This window comes from Canis aureus, chromosome 6 (genome assembly GCF_053574225.1).
Source record: "Canis aureus isolate CA01 chromosome 6, VMU_Caureus_v.1.0, whole genome shotgun sequence".
In the NCBI taxonomy this organism is placed as follows: Eukaryota; Metazoa; Chordata; class Mammalia; order Carnivora; family Canidae; genus Canis; species Canis aureus.
Window position 1 is genome coordinate 40,329,264 of NC_135616.1, and position 11,942 is coordinate 40,341,205.

Consider the following 11,942-nt stretch of genomic DNA (forward strand, 5'->3'; position numbering starts at 1 on the left):
AGAGTCCTTCAGCTACTCTGTACCCCTAGGGCGGGGCTAACTGTTAGCCCTGGGACCTCACTGTCCAGTAGATTAGCCCATTCAGGTCTCTCCTGTTATCTCAGCTCCTGCAGTGGGCTCAGGAGATCATTGCAGAGCAAATGTAGGAACAGCCCCGTCTAGGAGCCCCACTGCAGGGGAGGCCCCAACTCTGTGCTCACAAGCAGCCTGGTGGTCTCACCTCCCCAGTCTGCACCCCTAGGGCCCCTGACCTGTGTCTTCGTGTTCCCACTCAGGCTCTGGACCTGCTGTCCCTCCTGCTGGCACCCAAGGGCTCTGTCTGCACCTAGGGCCCTCCCTGCCCCCATACACAGGGCATAGCTCCCCAGGAGCAGCACCCCAGCCAGCACCTCCCTCTCTTCCCGACATGGGCCCCCGCTCCGACCCAGGCAGGGGTGCAGAGGGATGGGCTCCTCTGGCCACTGTTCAGCAGCCTCAGGCCCCAGCCGCCTACTGAGTATCGGGCCCAGCCTATTCTTCGAAGAAGGGTTCTCCACAATTTGTGAGGACCTTGCCCTCACGTGGACCCCAGGGGAGCAGCTCCATCACTAACCCACCCATGGAGGCTCCCCTTGGCTGCTCAGACCCTCACATCCTAAGACAGGATCCCCAGGCCTGGCTGGGAGCCATGCACATTTGGTGTCAGCTTATTGGCTCTTCAATCCATTGTATGGGTGTGAGCCCTGAGCCCCTGAGCCCTGAGGGTTTGTGTGCAAACACAACAGATCCTGAACCAGGGTCTGGACTCCTAACGAGGAATCTGAAAAATCCAGCCTCATAGCCCCTGTCCTGTCCCACAGTGTGGCCTCCTGCAAGTCCCCACATCCATTCTCGGTTCTCCTCATCCTCTCCGTGCCCCTCGACCAGAGAGCCCTCAGCACTGTCCTGCCTGCTCCCACCCACTGATGGGAGATCCCTTCCCAGGACATGCCTGAGCCTTGTGGGAAGGAACTCCTGGGGTGGAGTCCAGATCTGGGCATCTCAGCCCCTGGTCACTTCAGGGGGATGGGAGCAAGTGGCTCTGCCCACTTCCCCGTCCCCACAACCCTGGGCAAGCCCTCCTGGATAAGGACTATTTGCTTGTGGAAACCACAGCTTGGGCTCGGGTGGGGGGCCCAGGAGGGAGCTCCGAGGACCCGCTGGCTTTGGACCCCAAGGGCCAGCCAGTGACCTTCCATGCTGGCCCAGCACAGGGACTCTGATGACTCCAGATACTAATCCTGTCTCTTCCTATGTCCTGTGCAGTATGAGGGCTAATGTCACCCGGCCTCCATGTGTCTTGGTCCCTCTGGTTAACAAGCCTGTTTACTGTGAGGGGCGGCGGTGCTCTGAAATACTACCTGTTTTACAGATGAAGAAGTCAAGACCATTGACGTTATCTGAAGAGCCCACAGTTTGAACTGCCCCAGCATGGGGCACAGCCAGGCTCACATCTCAGGCCTCCTAGACCACTGCTCTTTCTAGACCCAAGTTCCTCCCAGACCTTGAGAAGCCACATAGAGTGGGAGGGAGGCCAGGCCTGACCCAGCTCAGTCTCTCTCACACCCCCAGGCTGAGGATACAAGGCCTGTGGTTGCATGTGTGCAGCCTGTGAGGTCCACAGCAGCTGTCTGCCGACCACAGCCTCCCCTGCACTGGCTATGTCGCACATAGGCCTGCATCTCCAGGCCAGCTCACAGTGGAGCTTGCTTCTCCCACACTCAGACGCTTCCGGAACCACGAGACTGGCCCGGAGTGTGGTCTCTGGTGTGCCGAGAACTCAGGGCCCTGATTCCGAAGACACACACTGGGCAGCATGACTTCTGTGCTGACTGGCTTCGGGCTGGAAACCCCCCTGGAGGAGCAGGTGCCACAGTCTGCTGCCAGGGAGCGTGGGCTCTAGGACCAGATGCTCGAGGACCAGAGACTGAAGGTCATTGTCCCCACCCATCCCTGTGTGTCCCCTGGACACAGGGCTGGATGGCCCTGCGCTCGAGCTGTCAGCACAGTGGGAACTGCTCAGAACTTGCTGGGGAGTCACGGGGCCAATATGGGGCCAGTGACCCCCAGGGCTTCGGGAGACTCCTATTGATCCCCAGAATGCCCTCATAGCATAAACTATGTTTAGGCTCCGATCCTGAGGGGCCACATCAGACCTTTCCTCCTTGAGTACCCCACATCTGCCCGTCTGTGTGTCCTGTTGACTCCAAAGTATTTGTGGAGTCCCCCTTCCTATCACTTCCACGTGTCTCCATTCTACCCATGAAGAAGCTGGAGCATTTGTTGCTAAACACTCCAGAGCCATGGAACCAGGAGGTGGCAGCACCATATTCGAAGCCTAGTGGTTTCCTCCTGAAACTCTGTGGCTTGTCCTTTTGGGAGCCATTCCTTTGCCTGGACTATGAGACGTGGACTACACTGGGTCTGCTCTGCCTCCCATATGTGTAGAAAAGAGATACGAATCCATTGGCTGTAAACTAGTTGGTTTAAATTGTTCTTGGTTGCTTGGATGGTATACATGGTATTTGTGTGGGTAGGATAGAGTGTGGTCTCTACTCTGTGCTCTAGGACGCCAGGAAGACCAGCCCACCTGTGTAGATGAGTATTAGTTGCCTAATTAGTGTTCTCTACAAAATTCATCTCTTCATTGGTTTCCTTGACTCCAAAAGTGACTGAGCCCAAACACCAACTCGTGATAATAAACTCAAGTTAAACTAGGAATTGTTTATAAACTTTAGCTCCTTGATAAAGATCATCCCCAGAAATACCACTGCGGACAGCATACTTAGTGGTGAGATAATGGAAACCTCTCCTTCAAAGAAGAGAAATGAAGCCCGATGACCCCTATCACCATCCTTTTCAGGGTTGGACTGGAAATCTCAGCTAATATGGAAGACTAGGCAATTCAGTTAGAAGCATTCAGATTTGGAGGATTAATTAAATCTATCTTTATTCTCAGGTGACATGGTTTTCTACTTAGAAAATCCATGAGAAACTGACAAAAAGAGGGAGGAAGAAGAACAGGAGGAGAAGGATCAGGAGGAAAAGAAAGAGGAGGAAGAAGAGTGTGAGAAGGAGTCCTAGATCTGATGAGTGATGATAGCAAGGTTGTAGGACACATGAGGTCACCGCACGAACTCATCTGTTCACACACCAGCAATGAAGAAAAGGAATTCAAATCTTAACACACAGTACTATTTGTACTGACATCCCCAAAATGACCTAAATCAGTAGAAATCTATCAAAATATGCACAGGACTTTATGAGGAAACTATATAACCAGAGGAGAACTAAATATATGCAGAGATAATCCTTGTTAATGGAAATGAGACTCAATATTGTCCAGCTATAAGTTCTTCTCAACTTGATCCACAGATTCAGGGCAATTGCCATCTGAATCCCAGCAAATTATTTGGCAGATAATGGAGAAAGTGATTCTAAAATTTGTATGATGAGAAAAAGGCCCAGCATGGCCCACACCATACTGCAGAAGAAAGAAGGTGGACCACTGACACCACTGAGGGCAAGACCTATGAAAAACCTACAGTAATCCAGACAGTATGGACTCAGTGAAAGAAGAGCCAATAGAGGGATGCACAGAATGGGAGTCCAGACATAGACCCACATGGAGACAGTCAACTGATCTTTGACAAAGGAGCCAAGGCAACACCATGGAAGAAAGACTGTCTCTCCAACAAATGGTGATGGAACAGCTTGACATCTATGTGGAAAAAAAATAAAAAGAACCTAGACAGAGACCTTACACCCTTCACAAAAATTAAGTCAGTGAATGAATACCATCCATATAAAATGAAGAATTATGAAGCTCCACAAGACAACAGAGGAGAAATCCAGATTTCCTTGGGTTCGGTGATGATATTTCAGAAAAGGCGCCAAAGGCACAATTCATGAGAGAAAGATGAGATGATCTGGACTTCAGTAAAATGAAACACATGCTGTACAAAGGACAACATCACAAGAAGAAAAGACATGCCACATTCTGAGAGAAAATATCTGCAAAAGAAATATCTGCTGAAGAACTGTTATTTATCATACATAAAGAATTCTGAAGACTCAAGAAGAAGAAAAGAAAAACCCAATTAAAAAATAGGCCAAAGGCATTCACGGACACCTCACCAAAGAGGAAACTCAGATGGGACCTAAGTATGTGCAAAGATGCTCTCAAACATGTCTTCAGGGAAAAGCGAATTAAAGCAATGAGAAACCATCGCACAACTGTTAGACTGACCAACATCTGGACCACTGACAACACCCGACACTGGCAAGGAAATGCTACAACAGAAGTTCTCTGTCCCAGCTGCTGGGAATGCAAAATGGAGTGCTCACTTACGAAGAGTTTCATGATTTCTTGCAAAATTAAACATATTGCTGCCATTCGATCCAGCAACCTCACTCCTTGGTAATAAAGCAAAGGACTGACACCTCGTTCGTACTAAAACCTACATGCAGATGTTTTTAGCAAGTTCATCCAAAATGGCCAAAGTCTAGACGTAACCAAGAAGTCCTGCACGAGATGAATAAATCAATAAATGGGTCCATCCAGACGGTGGACTATCACTCAGCACTAGAAGGAAACGAGCTATCAAGCCACGAAAAGACAGGCAGGAAACCGAAATGCATATTACTACATGAAGGAGCCGATCTGAAAAGAATACATACAGTATGATGCGAACTAACACGACCTTCTGGAAAAGGTAACATTATGGAGATAGTGAAATCCTCTGTGTTTGCCAGGGCTTGGGGGAGGGATCACGAACAGGTGGACCGCAGGATGTGAGGGCCGAGAAAATATTCTGTATGGTTCTAGCAGGGTAGATGCATGTCCTTGTATGTTTGTCCAAGCTCATAGATAAAACACCCCACGAGTGATGCCACAGTAAACTATGGGCTCTGAGTGTGGTGACGTGGATGGAGGGTCATTAGCTGGGACAAATGCCCCCCTCTGCTGGCGGATGTTCAGAAGGGGGAAGGCTGCGCATGTGTGCGGGCACAAGGCATGTGGGAGATCCTGTGCCTTCTGCTGGTGCTGCTGAGAAGCCACAACTGCTCCTAGAAAGTAAAGTCTGCTACTTAAAGGGAGGCACTGAGCACTGGGACAGATCTATGCAGCAGAGAAGGGGACATTGTGGACAGTGACGAAAGCACACCCTGATCGACTCTGCACACAGCAAACCCTGGTTCCTCCGTAGTAGAGTCTAGATTGTTCCTGTGAACACGCCTGTCCATCTAATGATTTTGCAAAACTGAGCTCAGAGAGCACATAGGTTTGCAGGTTCTCCCCGGGATCAGCGGATGTCGCACGTGCTCATCTGGGGACAGATCCAGGTTTCCTCCTCGCTCTTAACACTGATCTCCCTTCCTTCTTTAACCAGTTTCTGCCAATGGTCACTTGGACTGTTTCTCACCTCAAAACATGCTGCACCGAACTTAGGTGTGTGTGTATGACTGTTTGCTTTGGAGTTTTCCAGAAGGATGAATTGCAGGGGCACAGGGTATGTCCATGACGAATTTTCAGGGGTACTGTCCCGTTTTCCCCAACTCGAATGACCTGAAGCTCCCCAGCAGTGTGAGAGAGCGCCCGCCCCTGACCCTTCACAACCCTCCCTATGACTGACTATTTAACCTTGACCAGTCTATGTGACACTCATTAGTGGTCCTCATTTCCCTGCCTTCCTTATTAGCAAATTGAAAAATTCTCTGACGGGTGATGTGGCCACAGGTGTCTCTTCTCTGCCGCTTCCTGGTCTCCCCAGACGTATCCATTGGGTTGTTGGTCTTTTGCTCACGTTTGTCGGAGCTCCCGCTGCTGGGTGGCCGTGAGCTCTCGGCCTCCTCTATGTGCACGAATCCGGTGCTGCAACATGTCCCTTTCCTGTGTCCCCTCGCCAGTCCCCCATCCCGGCCTCGCAGGGCTCACAAGCCTGGGAGTTCAGGGCAGGATCCGGGGTAAGGATTGCGGGAAGGACGTCCGTCCGGGAGGAGGGCGTCTCAGGCTGAAGCCTCCCTGGCCCAGGTCACCGGTGGTGCTCAGCTGTGCAGGAGGAAGAGCGGGAGGGAAGCCGTGATTGTGCGCAACGCCCCGCTCTGAGGGAAGGTGGTGAGGGCGTGTGTGCAGGTGAGGCAGGGGGTTTGCAGGTCCACAGGGAGAGGGGTGCGTGGCAGCTTCCAGAAGAGGTGCTCTGTAGCCTGGAATATGAGGCTCTGACCACACAGCTCCTGGGGGCCTCAGAGGCTGCGCAGCGGACGCTAGAGTCGGGCCTGCCCCGCACGCTGGCGCCCCTGAGTGCAGTCGCCACCCAGGCCAGGCCCAGACATCCCAGCCTGCCGCCCGAAGGGTGCGATGGCCTGGACGGGAGGACGCGCTCTTGGGAGGAAGCCGGAACTTTATGGAGAACTGGGAGTTGTCCCGAACACCGGACTGGGGGAACACGGGGACACGGCAGGCAGGAGGAGGCCGGGCCCCAGTGACCCCACAGTCTAAAGAAACTGTGGCGAGTCCTTCTGAACCCCGGACACCGGATTGGAGGATGGGAACCTCTCCCAGGCAGAGAGGTGGCTCGGCCTGTGTGGCTTCTTCCCCTCAAATAAAGATGCCTCGGCCTATGAGCTGTGCTCCCCAAGAAGCACCCCCAGCTGCAGTTCAGCTCCTGCCTTGGCACTCTGGGGACCCTGGGATTCCAGCTCCAGCTGTGGCTCTGGTCTGCTTAGTTTCTAGAAGGCGGTCCCTCCAGGTGACCCTTAGGGAGTTGGAAGAGTTGTGCCCTGGGGCTTCCAGGGACGCTCTGCAGTCCTGGCATCTCCCCCAGCAGCTCTCTGCTGGCCTCAGGCCTAAGGAAGGGGCTTGACTCTCATGACTTGGAACATGTCAGCAGCCTGCGGAGACTGGGTAAATCTGGAAAACTTTGGGAATTCCATCTCCACGGTCTTGGAGGCCCCATCGACATCAGGAGAGTGCGGGAGCATCCCGGGAGGGCTGTTTCAAGGATAACTTCCCCAGGTTCTGGAGAAGATGCTGAACGGTACCCCTGCACTGCACCCCAACCCAGATTCCAGAAAAAGGTCAAGGAACTCTGACATGAAGCAGCGTATGGCAGCCAATGTCAGGAGCCTCTTCAAAGGAACCCAACTCTTACCTGGGGAAGAACCACCTGTCACCATGGACCTTACCCTTGACCATCTGCCCCCGGCGCTGCCTGTTGCCCATCAGTGTGTCATTACTGCTTTGAGTCCTTACCCCCATTTCTAAGGGAAAGGTCTCGTTCTCATGGGTCTCTTTCCTGCATTGTTTGGCAAATGAGAGCGTTTCTCTAGGAAGGTGTTCTTGAGCTCTCCTTAGATCCTCTGGAGGGTCCAAGCCCCCATGTAAGGTGTCAAGACCCTAAGCAGGCAGCAGGAGCCACCGAGGTCACTTGTTGCTCAGGCCGTGCAACCTGAAACACTTGCCCCCACTTTCAATCATGTGTAACACGAGCTTCATTGTTGGGAGCTCCTGCGAGAGGGAACACAGAGCACGTTATTTTCTCAGTGACAATAATTTTTAAAATTTAGGTTAGCCAACCTCAGACTCCTTTTTTTGAGGTAGACCCTACATCCAGTGTGGGGCTCATGCACACCACCCCAGAGCAAGAATCGCATGAAACACTGACGGAGCCAGCCAGGCCCCTGGACTCCCTCTATAAATTAGGTATGACTTGTGAGGACATAAAGCAGGCACCGATTCCTCTGGATTTGCATTTAACCCTGTGAGCAGCTTGATGAGGTCAGTCTTGTCAGTGACCACACTGGACTCAGCAGAAGGAGGCACGGAGAGGCTGGGTGACTTGCACAGGGTCACAGAGCCCTCAGGGGAGGTCAGGAGGGGTCACAGCTCTGAGCGCTCAGGTGGGGACCAGGTGGGCGGTGCCCTCAGGGTCCCTAGATCTTGGTGCCTCCTCTAAGAGTGTCTCTACCTGGTTGTCTCCTTCTAGTCCAGAGTGTTGCTTTCCAAGTGGGCTCCTCATCCCGGGCTCCTGGCTGCACCTTTATGTCTGTCCTGCCGCCCCCTGGCCACCTTGCACCCCTCCCAGTTACCCTGGTGCTCCCCACCCGACCGGCCCCCCTGGTGGTGTGGGAGGAAAGGGAGAGTCTCCGTGGCTCCGCTCCCCGGGCAGCACCTGCACCCCAGGCCTCCCTGAGCACCTCCCTGCCACCCCACCCCACCCCACCCCACGGCTGCCTTGAGCACCGGGCACCAGCGCCACCTGGCAGCCGCCGACCCAACTGCCGTGGAGAGGTCCTGCCAAGTAGGCCTGTGGCCCTGTCTCTGCTCCTGACTGAGGCCCAGGCAGCTGTGACCAGAGGAGGCTGCTCCAGGGGTGGGGGGATTCCTGCTCCGGAGTCTGCATGAGCACCTCCAGGGGTGTCAGCAGCTGCCCTGCAAGGGCCCTGAGTTCACTGCAAATGAGAAAACAGGCTCCTTATGCATGAATGTTCCCCAGGAGTGACAGCCTGGTAGGAGGCAAGGGGGAAGGAGGGAGCCCGAGGACTCCTTGCTGGGTCCAGGCCTCTCCTCACAGGCCTCCAGGGGGTCAGGGAGGGGGGAACCTCACATGGGGGAGGGGAGCCAGCAGGACAGAGGAGAGACAGCCCAGTCCTTCGAGGTCCCCATCCAGCTCCCTGATCCAGGGCCAGAGTGTGGCCCCCCCTGAGCGTGGGGATGGTGGGTCACAGGGCCCAGCCCCAAGAGGATGGACTCTGAGGACAGGTGTCTGAACACCTGGGTGACAGCATGACTCATCAGCTGCCAAGTCCTGGTCTGTCATCCTGAGAACAAGCCCAGAGGGTAGAGGAGAGCCCCAGGAAAGCCCACAGGAGGGAGACAGAGCCAGGCCATGCTGACCCAGGTTCAGGCCAGGAGAGTCTGGCCCCCGAGTGCCAGGAATGTGGGCAGATCCAGGTCAGAGGCCCCGTGAGCATCATGAACACGCACACCAGCAGCAGGACCACGACCTCCCTCCTCCCAGACTGTGGGTCTCTAACCTCCTGGGGGTGACGTCAGGGGCCTCCCCAGGAAATCCAGGCCCCTGAGCCCAAGGACAGACTTTCCATCCTGTGTCCTCAGGCTCCACATGGGCCTCCAGGCAGTGGGTGCTGATGCACATGTGCTGATGTGAGGCCGATTCTGCTTCCAAAAGCTTTGGGGTGGAATTGGGACAATCCTCCTCTGGACACTCAGCTAGATGTGGGAACCTCACTGCACCCGGAACACCCTGGGATTCCTCCACAGGCATCACCAGAGATGAAGGGCCTCAGGCTCTGCCCAGACTTACCCTGTCAGGTGTTCTAGACTCCAGGCCTGGCTCAGGGGCCCTGCCAGCTGGGCTCTGCTCCTCGGCCTTCCCCTGCCCAGCTCCCAGATGTCCTGCCAGAGAAGGCCTCCTGCTCTTGCTACCCCTGCTTGACCCAGTGAGCACCAGTTTCCCTCCTGCCCAATTGGCCCAGACCCAGGACCCACTGCAGGCTGGAAGGGACCTCCAATCCTGGGTGTGGGGCTCAGAGTTCAGCTTCATCTTCTAAGTGGGCATTTCCCAGATTGGGGGGTGATTCAGATGCTAAGTTATCAGGAGCTCCATAGGGCCTTTGGCTGAAAAGCAAAAGAAGGAATGTGAATCCTATTGTCATACATGTGGTGAACACAGATTGTCGCATGAACTGCTAATCCCCATGGAGCAGGGACTGAGACTATCTCAGAAGGGATCTGGTCTGTAGCATTTCCATATTTATCTGAACTTTGCATCCACCCCCTATATTGAGGAGGATCTCTCACAGATAATGCTCCATAGATCCCATTGAGGGTCACTGATGGAGGGGCCAGTGTGTGGTTTCGGTGAGGGACAGCAGTTGAGCTGTGCTGGGTTCTCCCAATAAGCTCTTGACCCCTTCTCCCTCTCCCCACAGGGCAGCTCATGGGCCATGGGCTCCTTTCCTAAAACCCTACCTGGTCACAATAGCACAACCACACCCAGTCACTGAGTGTGAGCTGTGAACCCATCAACCCCCAACCTAGACCCTTCCCTATGGTAGAGTCAACCAACCCACAAACAATTCTTAGGCTCCTATTGTGTGTCAGCCCTACTTTGAGCTCCTACTGTGTACTAGCCCCTGTTCCTGGTGCTTACATACATGCCCCCATGCACCCAGCAAACTCTCTGCCTTCCCCACGGTATTAGGAGGGGAAGGGCAGTGCTCGGTAACCACAGGAAGTGAGGTGAGTAGGGCTCTGGATGAGAGAGCAGGTTGGGGGGCTCAGGACCTGGGAGTGTGGTTCCCAGGTTACAACGGGAAGTCAGGACAGGCTTCATCAGGAAGCTGACTCCTGAAAAATTACCCGAAGGAGATGAGGAGTAGCTCCGGGCATTTGGGGTAATGGCTTAACTGGCACAGGTGACAGCTCCTGTCATGGCCCTCAGGTGGGACCCTGCCTGGCCTGTCCAGGAGCAAGAGGTCCTGTGGCTGATGCACATGTGAGCCCAGGAGATACAGGTAGGAGACTGAGGTCAGAGAGGTAACAGGAAGTCAGTTCAGGTCCATCCTGACCTAGATCCCAGGTTGCCAGAGCCAGAAGGGCCTCAGCCTCTGCCCCATAACTTGCTGGACAGGTGAGAAAAATCAGGGGACAGGTGTGTGTGATATGCCCTGAGACCTCGGAACGTAAGCAGGATCCTGAACAGCCTCTCTCAGGCCTGACTGTGGCCGCAGCAGAGCTGTCCCGGGCGGGCCCGGGGCCGGGCCGTGCTGTCCTCCCTCCAAGTGTCCAGGAAACACCTGCTCCCTGAGGTGCAGGAAGGCGGGGCTGGGACCCCTGGCTGCGGGCGGCTGCCGCTGCTGCTCCGTCCACCAGGAGGCGCTGTCCACACAGTTTTGCACAAGGCCACTTACAGAGCTCAGGGATAGGTCCAGTCTTCCTTCCAGCTGCCCTGGTGCTAACCCCTGAGCTTGGCGACCTGTGCTGGACGAGAGGAAGTGTCCTCAGGCCTGGAACGACAGAGTGTCGAGACAAGAGTTTGCTGTTCAGCATTCTCTTTGGTGATGGTTTTAGCCACCCGGTGTCTGCAGCCGCTGCCGACTTGGACCATGAGGAACAAGCAACAGGACAAGCCCCTGTGCCCAGGATGGTGGAGCAGAAACGTGGAGAGCCTGGGAGCCCCGGGACCATGCTGAGCCCTCTGTGCAGCCCAGCCACCGCCATTGCCTGACTTCCTTTTAGAGGAGAAACCCACCTGCTTCGGCCTCCAGAGCCAAGCTGTAGCCTTGCTGCCCTCAGACCTCCTCCTAACTTCTATACTCAGACAACAAGAAAGAAGATTTATTCATAAAATCAAACGCTGGTTTAAAGAAGACACCGATCCAACGCAAAATTCTGATATCTGACCAAAGTTGACCTTTTCCATAATTGTCATTAGGAATGAGGAGCAAGGGGTGCTTAGGTGGCTCAGCGATCGAGCATCTGCCTTTGGCCCAGGACGTGATCCCGGGGTCCTGGGATGGAGTCCCACATCAGGCTTCCTGAATGGAGCCTGCTTCTCTCTCTGCCTGGCTTTGATCTCTTTCTCTGTGTTGCTCATGACTAAATAAATAATATCTTAAAAAAAAGAAAAGGAATGTGGAGCCAGGCATAATACAGATAAGAAAGAACATGAAAAATTATGGGGAAGTCTGAGACATTGGAGAAGTAGGAGACCTTAGTTTCCTCTGGTCCCAGGAATCCAGCGAGATCGCCATGAAATCATTCTGTACACTTGCAAACTCAAATGGAGATCCAAGAAGAGAATAGCTGCAACTCTACAAATAGAAAAGTGACCGCGTTCTGCAAGGTAGGAGGCTCAGGGAAGGGAATCCGAGGTGCTACATGGGAAGCTAGATGT